The sequence below is a fragment of the Natrix helvetica genome (assembly GCF_964273705.1).
Source record: "Natrix helvetica genome assembly, chromosome: 3".
Classification (NCBI taxonomy): domain Eukaryota; kingdom Metazoa; phylum Chordata; class Lepidosauria; order Squamata; family Natricidae; genus Natrix; species Natrix helvetica.
The window spans coordinates 125,414,617-125,425,509 of NC_138549.1; the positions used below are offsets into that span (position 1 = coordinate 125,414,617).

The following is a 10,893-nucleotide window of genomic DNA, read 5'->3' on the forward strand; positions in this document are numbered from 1 at the left end:
ATTATAGATACGTTTCTTCAAAAGCAATGCAGTTGTAATGAAGGAAACCTCAGCAAGATAAGCCACTTTCTGAATTAATTTGACCATGCCTGTGAGAATTGTCTGAACAATATATTTGTCAATGCCAGAACTCATTCTACTATGTGACATTAAACCATTGAGGAGGGTTAGCTTAAGTGGACAGCAAGAATCTTGTTAAAATCTGGCTTCACCTTTGAAGAACTTTGCTCTGACAGCTTCCCTTTTATGTCCCCTTCCAAAGCTCAAAGCTCTCAGTCTATAAATCTTTAGGCTCTTAACTCAAAAGACCACCATTGCACATATAAACATATCTGGATTTACCATAGCTGTTCTCTCCTACTAGAAGAGTAGCAACATCAAGAGTTACAACTGGCTAAATGTATGTTCCTATCTGAATTTGGTGTAATGTATTTCCTGCAGGTTGTTCAAAAGGAAATGTACGTAATTCCTCTGTAGAGCTTGAAGATGCAATAAAGAAAGACAACTTGGGAGAACTGTGAGTAGAAAAGTTTAGATATTGGTTTTGATGCACTCATTTAACCTTATTAATGAAATTAATTTAATCCTCCCCCTACTAATCATGTTTGCGAATATTTCATCTTCAGTTTTCAAGTATGGGACTATAATATACATTAGATGCTTTGTTTATTGTTTATATCCACGTTTCTCTCCTATGCCTCTACCTCTCTGTTTGAATTATTTTGTGCCTTTGAGGCAGTTTTTGAATCCTGGCAACTGTCTGAGATTTTTGGGAAGTGGATTCTCCTTTCCTCTTTCTTAAACCTAAGAGAGGATGCCCGCTCAAGATCACCAAGCTGGCTTAATGCCTAAGGCAAGAGTAGAACTTACGGTCTCCCAGTTTCTAGCCTGCTGTCTTACCCACTATACTAAACAAGCTTTCTATACTTCTTCATTTTTACATTTGACGAAGTATTAAACATCCATGGCATTAGAAGAACAAAGTTCTCTCCTTGTGCACTGAATAAAAAAGGAGCCTATGTACTGCTTATTTATTCTATTTTTATATTTTAAGTCTCCCATGGAGTAGTTTCTTTTTCCTTCTACTCTTACAAAAAGCCTGAGAGATGGGTGGAGAAATAGAAAGAATCTTAAGTGTAATCAATAAGGTTTACAGTAAGCATGGACTTCAATCTACCTATTCTCAATATGTCCCAGTGTTCTGTCTTATGTGGTAGAATCCAGCAGTTAGGTTAGGAGAGAAGTTGATAAATTCTTAATGGAGAGGTTGTTTTCTATAGGTCATAATATTCTGTGCAATGAGACATTGCTTTTCTTTTGGAGAGAAATAGATATTGCCACATAAGATGAACACTTTTGAGATTATTTCTTCTGCAATATTGAAATTTTATGATGGCTACTTCTGTGTAGCACTAGAAGTATCCTATATAGCACATACATTATTGCCTTAATGCTATATAGCTGTTTTAAGAAAATTAGGGGAGGAAACAGGAAGAAATGGAGTTAAGAATCAAAATAAAACCTGCAGCCTTAAGAATTTTGTATTTCTCCTCTTTCAAATGCTAGTTCTGAACATGGTTTTCATTTCTTATCAGTCTAAACTAGCTTTCTCTAATTGGAATGCTAGGAGTTGCAAGCCAGTACATGTAGCAAGTGCCAAGTTAGAGAAAGCTAGATAAAGCGATATTCTGAAAACCATATAAATTGAATGCTAAGAATCTATATAATTTAATTGTTTGTTATTCTTTTTCAATCTTCAGATGATTTGTTGCCTGAGTTGGAGGGCAGGAAAATCTTTATTTACACAGTATGTCATTAAATCATGTGATTATAGCTTTCATCATGTGAGCACCTACCAACTGGGATGATACAGGGTTCTGGCTTACAAGCACACACAGACTTTGCTCCTACAGGCAATTATGAGGTAAATAAAGGTCACGGGATGGTATAAATCTGGAGTGGCAGCTTAGCTGTGCCTATGACAATAGGTAGAGATAATTTGGTCATGTACTGCCTGCCTTGCTGCCTTTCCTAAGGTACTTAATTTTGCTACTGAATCAATATCAGAATTTATCTAACTACTAACATCATGATATTTGAACATCCAGATTTTGAATTAATTGCCTTCAAAGCAATCTTAGATATATCCAAAGTAATCTTCAGACCAATGTACACAGATAGACACATACTAGGTTTTATTTTTGCCTTAGAAAAGTTGATGTATGATCCAAAGGTGGAAGATGTAATTATGAATCCTTTGCTATAATCGAATCAATTGGGATCCACAGCTTTGGATCAATTAAGATGATCGGCACGAGGTGTTTTATGGATCCTGATAGATTGTAGCAGCCCTTGTGGAGTCTTCTAGCAGCCTGTTTGAGTCAAACTAAGTAGAGCTAACTGTAAAAGATGTGTGACAAATGCTAAAATTGGGATAAGTAGCTTAATCAGATTTCTAAAGACATTTCATCTGTAGCCATTTTCACTGGATGAAAGTTAAGCATAATGGGAAAGGTAAAGACTACTGGACACAACCAGATAGTTGTCTTGGCAAAAATAAGGAAATGCTTTTTTCATAATGTTTTTCTGGCTTCTGATACATCCAGGAGTTTTCTGGTAGTCTCCCACTCAAGAACCAAATTCAGTGATATATTTCAAAATAGGGTTGCAGTAAAACAGCACAAAGAGAGTTTCTCTTTGTATTTAAAATATTGTTGTTGTAGTTGTACCAATCATTGTATGCTACTATAATTACTGGAGCAGCCAACATGGTGCCATAATAAGTTGAGTTTGGATTAGAGAAATTGTATGTTTTGGTCATGGAGCAAATAGTAACTTTAGAAATATAATTTTAATCAGAAACCTGATTTTTTCCCCAGCCCCGAAGATCTGACTCCCCTCCATGACAGTACATAATACGCAAAGCAAAAGGAATGTATTGTACAGAAAAGTTCTGTCTCCTATCTAGTAAATCCTTTTCTGAGCTTTCACTGGTATGCAGGAAATATTTTAGGAATATTTGTTTGGAAATATATTACTGCCCCTGACATACAAATATTGAAAGATGTTAATGTTTGTCCTAAATTACTTTAAAAATCTGTACATGACTAATAACTGATATTAAACATGTGTATTTCAGGTTGTATTAGTTTAATCAACTAAATTAAGCCCACACATACCATAGATTGAGTTATTGTTTTAGCAATAGAGCTCACAATGGTGGTAAGAATTATACTGCAAAAATACTTAGTGTCTTGTGGCAGTCATCAACCAAAAGTAACAAATAATATACTAAATCAAAGTTAACTTCACTAGGCATTGGGGACAAAAATCTCAAATATGAGATTATTTCTATTTTTAGTAATTCTCTTTCAATCTTAGGCTCAAAGTAAGAATGGGAAAATATTAACATGTATAGTGATGTATTTGATTTACAATATTGACATAACTAGTAAATAATCACTTTGAGCAATATTCCTTAACTGTAGAAACGTGGGAAATTCATATTTTCTTCTGCAAGAGTCATGAGCCATTTTTTAGTTCTAGTTTAGATCATGAAAATAAATATTGTTGAAATATGAGGTATTCCAGCGATGGCGAACCTTTTTTGGCTCGCATGCCATAAGTGGGGGGAGCGCAGGGGGGGGTTGTGTGTGGGCATGCCGCACCCATAATGCAATGCACGACCCCCCAGTGAGCATGCGCGCACTACAGGTGCGACCCCCCATTTTTACATGCTTTTTCCGCCCTCCCCAGGCTCCAGAGGCTTTATTGGAGCCTGGGGAGGGCGAAAACAGACTCCCCCCCTCCCCCCCGGATGCCTCCGGATGGTCCCTGAAGCCTTCGGAGTGCTCAAAACAATCCTCTGAGCAAACAGGAAGTGACTTCTGGTTTGCTCGGAGGGTTGTTTTGAGCGCTCCGAAGGCATCAGGGAAGCTCACGAAGCCTCTGGAGGGCCTCCGGGAGGGCGCGGGGGGGGGGCTCTTTTCACCTTTCCCAGGCTCCTATAAAGCCTCTGGAGCCTGGGGAGGGCGAAAAATGGCTTTAAAAAAGGGTGAACTCAGTTGGCCAGCGCCTCGCGTGCCCTGACAAATGGCTCTGCGTGGCACGCGTGCCATAGGTTCGCCATCACTGAGGTATTCCATTCCTTTAACTCCTTCAAGGGTACCTTAGCTACAAAATTAAAAAGAAAAAGCACTCATATCATATAACAGTCATCAAAATACTCCCAGTTCCATTACTGCATGGAAGCAATTGCCTGGGAATAAGGTCTTGATTTATTTTTAATTCTGTTTTTGTTTGCTTGATTTTTGGTTCCATGAAATGATATCCAAATTAAGGAGAAGGTAATTTAAGTTTTCCAGTGTTATTTCATAGCTCTGAAGCATATGAAGCATATGCTTGACAGCCTTTTCAAGATCCCAAGTCTTCACTGTTTTGGCATTAAATCCAGCCTAGGATTGTTTGAAAATCATTTTCAACTACTGGTGGGAATTGTGTGATCAGCAGGAATGTTGCAACAAAGCCATGAACTCAGCAAGGATCTAGCCAATGTTAAATTTAGTGAAATTAAATAAAAGATATCCAATAATAAAGTTTGCAATTTAGACTACAGACATTTAACAAGTTAAGCCCCCTAAATATAAGCTTATTTTGGAAGTGTTGTATTTCTTTTGAAGGTGGTATTGTGCAGGCAAATACCAATCCATGGTTATCATGGACAGATCACAATATACACAAAAAGCAAAAGAATTACTGGAAGACAAAGAAATTTATATTCCAGTTACCACCAGTCCAATACACAAACTAAACAACCAGATCAAGACAACACTTAGTGTTCTGACCCCCCTCTTCGCACACCAAAGCACTCCAAGACAAGAATACTGCTAGATGATTTATTCACAGTAAATTAACACACTGACTAGACCTTGGCAGCAATCCAGACTTCCAAGATAAGACACAGGCATGAGAACGCTTGTCCAGCGTTGGTAGATAAGTTGAACTCTGCAACCAGCCTCCGGAAAGTCATTCCCTTTATACAATCTTGAGAGGAGCCTAATTACAACCACCTGGGTCCAATCTTCTGTATCTGCGTAGTTGTTCTCTACGTCTATCAGCCCTCCGTTGCCTGGCGTCCAAAATCAACTCCCTTGTCTCCTCCCCACTGCTCCAAGGCATGACGTCAGGAGCACACTCCCTTTGGCTTTCACCACTGCTCCATGCCTCAGGCGCCTCCTGGTGGCCAACCAGCCTCTCTGATCCCTGCTCGGAGTCGGAACCCTGTCCAAGGTCCTCCACATCTTCCGGAACCGACTCATCAGACCCCTCGTTGTCGGAGTCTGGTTGCAGCTCCAACGGCTCCTGCTGGGTCACAACATCTTAGTGACCTTATCACGAAAGGACAAATCATAAAAGAAGAAAAGTGGTGGATGAAAAGCAGTGAACCTGTCACCACACATTTCTATGGACAACCCAATCTCTCACAAAATAAATCATGTAAGAACACGATTTAGACCAGCACAAACATATTACAGTAACCCTGAAACATCAAAAACAGGAAATAGATCATCTACACAACATCTTCCAATTATAGATAGATAAGATAGATATAAACATCGAGCAAATCCCACTCCTTTCTAGCACCAATTATTCTACGTAGCTGGGTAACGTGTGTGAGAAAACAACCAAGCTCAGAAAGCAATAAGGCCCCCACAGTTCAACCCTGAGATACAAACATTCTTGTCAGCCTCTGCTTCGCTATTTGCTTTCGGCTGCCATTGAAATGGGGAGAGGGGGACTTGGTATTTGGGAGGGGAAGTTTAAGTACAGGAGAGATTGTAAAAAGGGAGTTTTGTTCTCACCGTCTACTGCGCATGCTGGAGACTAGTGCTTGGTGTTGGTCAAGGCCAACCGTCGTGCATACCAACCTGATGATGCTCCTTGAAGATGAAACTCACAGGACACCTGAAGGATTTGCAAATTGGACAGTGGGATGCGGGTTACCGGGGGGAGGGGGTTGGTCACATATTGATATGTGTGATTTTGTGCGCTTTTGCCTCAGATCTTGCTTTGCTTAGCTACTATCTTTTCATAGCCAGTAAAAGTACTCTTAATTCTGCAAAATGGTTAAGTGGTTATTCAGTTAAGATATATACTTAACTGAATCTAACTTAATTCTTTTTTTATTAACCTTTATATATAATCCAAAAGAATTTCTAATCTTCCTTTCATGGGTACCATTCAATATCCATATCCAATTATTACTTATCATAACACTACATATTGTATACATTATTATCATTATCAATTATTTATTTAACTATATCTATTGTCACAAAATTTCACTAAGTTTAACTAGTTTTAAATTATACTCTTCCATCTATCAACCTCTATCTTTCCAGTAGCAAAACAGTCTCATATCTTCTGCCATTTGTGGTGTCAGTCCTCTAATCATCTCCTTAACTTTATGTGGACTCCTCTTAGCAACTCTTTGCTTATAAAATCTCTCATGTAATTTCAATGCCCTTCTTCTGTTTCCTTAATCAGCTTATCTTTGATTGTCAGTAATGTTATCAATGATATTGCTAATAAAATTTCTCTCTTTAAATCCATAAATTATTTTTTTTCTCTTCTGTATCTTGCCATATGGGGTAAATTTTCCCTCCATTTAATTCCTCTTTCAGTATTCCACTCTTTCCCTTTTCAGAGACAAACCAATCACCATAAATATCAGCAATTTTAATTTCTTTATATTCATTTTCCTCTTCGATTTTTAGGATTTTAACCGCCACTTTTTCCATTTGATAAACATCTTCAACTTCATCATAATATTTTGCTGTTAGATACATTAAGTCTTCCAACTTCTTCTCTATCCTCTCACATGTATCTGATAATTTCTGTATTTCTGAAAATATCTTTTGCAGACTTAAAACTTCTTTCTGCTATTGAAATTGTGCCATTATCTCCAGCTAACAAACACTGCTGCTCTATCTTAGAAGGTTTTAACAGGATTAAGCATAAATTCACAATAACATTTCATTTTCACTGATTAGAAATCAGTGAAATCTCTGATTAGAAATATACCCTCTCCCTCTGATGAAGGATATGTTGGCCCAATTGGGTAAAGGGAAGATCTTCACGAAATTAGACCTAAGAGAGGCCTACTACAGAGTCAGAATCAAAGAGGGAGATGGATGATTTCAATTCAGAGTGCTCACGTTTGGCCTACAGGGGGCGCCAGCTGTTTTCATACAATTAATAAATGAAGTTTTACATGAACAGCTATACAAGGGCGTGATGATCTACCTTGACGACATCCTTATTTACACGGAAACACGTGATGAACACGTGACTTTAGTGCAATCAGTACTCAAGAAACTCCGGGAAGCCGAACTTTATGCCAAATTGTCTAAATGTGAATTCCATCAAGAGAAGATCGATTACCTGGGCTACTGCATCTCCCACAACAGCATTGAGATGGACCCGGCGAAAGTCCAGGCCGTAGCTGAGTGGGCACCTCCTCACACCCGCAAACAGTTACAAAGTTTTTTGGGATTTTTGTCATCAATTTATTCCCTCATTCGCCAGCATTGCTCTGCCCATTACAAATCTCCTAAAGTCAAAAGGAGAGGCCAAGCCCAGACCGGGTAAGCCTTTGAATTGGACTATGGAGTGTCAAGCTGCTTTCAAAAAATTAAAGCGACTCTTTGCAGCTGAACCCGTTTTGAAACACCCAAATATGGAGGCACCATTTATTGTTCAAGCTGATGCCAGTGATGTGGCGGTGGGAGCAGTATTACTTCAAACGAATGCTGCTGGAAAATTGCAGCCATGCTCTTACACCTCACGTAAACTGACAGAGACAGAGAGAAGATGGGCTATATGGGAAAAGGAAGCTTTTGCGGTCAGATGGGCTTTGATGACCTGGCGACATTTTTTAGAAGCAGCGAAACACCCTTTTGAAATATGGACTGATCATAAAAATTTGAAGACCCCACATAAGCTATCTCCTAAACAGGTGTGTTGGGTGCATTTCAATCATTTCAACTTTGCCCTCAAGTACATTCCAGGGGGGAAGAACTTCATGGCTAATGCCTTGTCTAGGCTTCCCCAGTACAACAGCTCTAAGATGAGCGTGGTTCACCCAGTCATCCCAGCAAAAAGTCTAGCTGCCCCGGTGATTACTAGAAGCCAAGGCACATCGAATTTAGAGGTCATGACGGACCTTGTGTGCAAACTCAAGGAAGGCCTTGAGTCCGATGACTGGTTCAAGGAACATTCAAATGAATGTACTATGAAAGATGGACCGGCTTGGGTAGGGACTAAATTGTATGTTCCTGCTAGCGTGAAAACTATTGTTCTTCAATGAGCCCACAATTCGAGAATGGCCATTTTGGATTTGTAAAAACTAAGAGGCAATTTTGGTGGCCTTCATTGAAAAAAGACATTGAGTCCTACATAGCCAGTTGTGCCATTTGTGCTGCCACAAAGCGACCACCGGGAAAACCCCAGGGCCTTTTCCAAAGTGTGGCCCACCCTGAGGCCCCAACGAAGGAGATATCGATGGACTTCATTGTTAAATTTGGGTAATCACCGACCTGTTTTCCAAACAAGTTCATTTTGTGCCCTGTTCCAAAATCCCATCAGCTAAGTCGTTAGCTAAGTTGTTTATTTCACATGTATACCGGTTACATGGAGTGCCTGAATGCATAATTTCGGATAGAGGGGTCTAGTTCACCTCCCTCTTCTGGAAGGAGTTTCTGAAGTTAATTGGCTCCACCCAGGGGCTAAGCTCTGCCCACCATCCTCAGACTAATGGGGCTTGTGAACTGACTAATTCTGTTTTGGAACAGTATCTCCGGTGTTTCATCAATTATCAACAAGATAACTTGGCTGAACTGTTACCACATGCTGAGGTGGCGTACAACAACTCTGTGCACAGCAGTATCAGCTTGACTCCTTTTAGAGTTGTGTTTGAGCAGGACTTTGTACTGATTCCTGAGCTGCCTCAAGAAAAACCGCAAATTTTGTCCCTCTCCGAGTGGAGTGACCAACTTCACCAATTTTGACTCATGAACCGCAAGGTGTTGTGGCTCACCGGGCGCACAAGAAACAGGCTGATAAAAAGAGGGTGAAGCAAAAAGAGTACAAAGTAGGGGATCGCGTGTTTTTGTCCACCAAGTTTCTACAAACCACTCAGAAATCGAAGAAACTAAGGCCGAAGTATGTTGGTCCTTTCCCTATTGTGAAAATCATTAATCCTATTTCTGTATGATTGGAGTTACCAAAGCATCTTAAGCAGATTTATCCTGTGTTTCATGTAAACCTGTTGAAGCCAGAGCACACTTATTCCTTTCGTGCGCCCCTACCTGCACCCCCTGCCCCTCTTCTTCTTGAGGGAGAGCAACATTTTGAAGTTAAGGAAATCTTGGACTTCAGGAAGCATAGGAATCGAATTCAATATCTTTTATCCTGGAAGCATTTTCCCCCCTCCCAGGCTGAATGGGTTGATAAATATCATGTTAGAACTCTTAGGCTCTTACAGAAGTTCTACGCCAAGTACCCTGACAAGCCTTGATCGTATTTGAAATGTACATATCTTATGTTGTCTTTTCTATTGTTTTATTTTCTTGCAGGGATGACTTCTCTTCCTGAAGGAGGGCCAGATATCAGCCTCTGCTTCGCTATTTGCTTTCGGCTGCCATTGAAATGGGGAGGGGGGCTTGGTATTTGGGAGGGGAAGTTTTAGTACAGGAGAGATTGTAAAAAGGGAGTTTTGTTCTCACCGTCTACTGCGCATGCTGGAGACTAGTGCTTGGTGTTGGTCAAGGCCAACTGTCCTGCATACCAACCTGATGATGCTCCTTGAAGATGAAACTCACATGACACCTGAGGGATTTGCAGATTGGACAGTGGGATGAGGGCTACCAGGGGGAGAGGGTTGGTCACATATTGATATGTATGATTTCATGCGCTTTTGCCTCAGATCTTGCTTTGCTTAGCTGCTATCTTTTCATAACCAGTAAAAGTACTCTTAATTCTGCAAAATGGAGTTAAGTGGTTTCTTTCTAGTTACTGGGTGAGGCCAGCTTGACAATTCTATTGGTAAAATAACTGTGTTCACAGACAATATACTAAGCCATGTCAGATTCTATAAGCTGTTTTTTATATAGTGCCATAGCACTGTAAAATTTGTGTTTGGAAATTCATTCATTCTTGATCTAGAAACAAAGACTAATTTTGACCAAAAGATTTGACAAAAATACCAATGGTAATGGTCCTCTTCATGTTTTGTCCCACTTCTAATTAGGATTATTCCAATTAATTAATAAAAAACTGCTATTTAGAGACTGATCAGAAGCTTCTCTTCTCTAGCATGTTAATGTATATAGTAAGATAGCTGCTCAAGTTAATCATCTGCAAAAGAAAGCCTAGATAACCGTATCCATCTCTTAGCAATTTGGTATTTATCATGTATATTTCAAATATTGGGGGAAATGCTGATTAAAATTGTTCAGAGTGACCTAACACTACTGCTACATTCAAATCTACTATATAGTCAAGGCTCAAACTTTCTAAGGTCATATTTTGGCCAGAGGTGGATTAAAAAAAACATAGGGAGAGTGATTAAAATGCATATACTATTAAAACAAACATTGAAAATTGCAAAATAGAGGTAACCTTACCATGGCATTTGCTGCTTTTATAGTTGATTAAATGTAATTTTTGGGTAGTGAAATTACAGGGTTACAAAAAGTCCTATGATTTTATTTTAAAGATTTTGGTTGTTTCTTGGAGACAGTCTCATAAGATTTCAGCTTTCCTTTAAAAATGGCCCCAACCTTAAATACACCCTTGAGTAAATCTCATGATGTTTATGAACCCACATTTTCC

At 39.4% G+C, this 10,893-nt stretch overlaps 1 long non-coding RNA gene across 1 annotated transcript; it reads left to right on the forward strand.

The window, feature by feature from the left end:
* Positions 1 to 462: 462 nt before the first annotated feature.
* Positions 463 to 9,697, forward strand: LOC309390053. Its single transcript, XR_014175059.1, has 3 exons — positions 463 to 517; positions 1,761 to 1,924; positions 9,636 to 9,697. It is a non-coding gene; the product is annotated as an uncharacterized lncRNA (long non-coding RNA).
* The last annotated feature ends 1,196 nt before the right edge of the window (positions 9,698 to 10,893 follow it).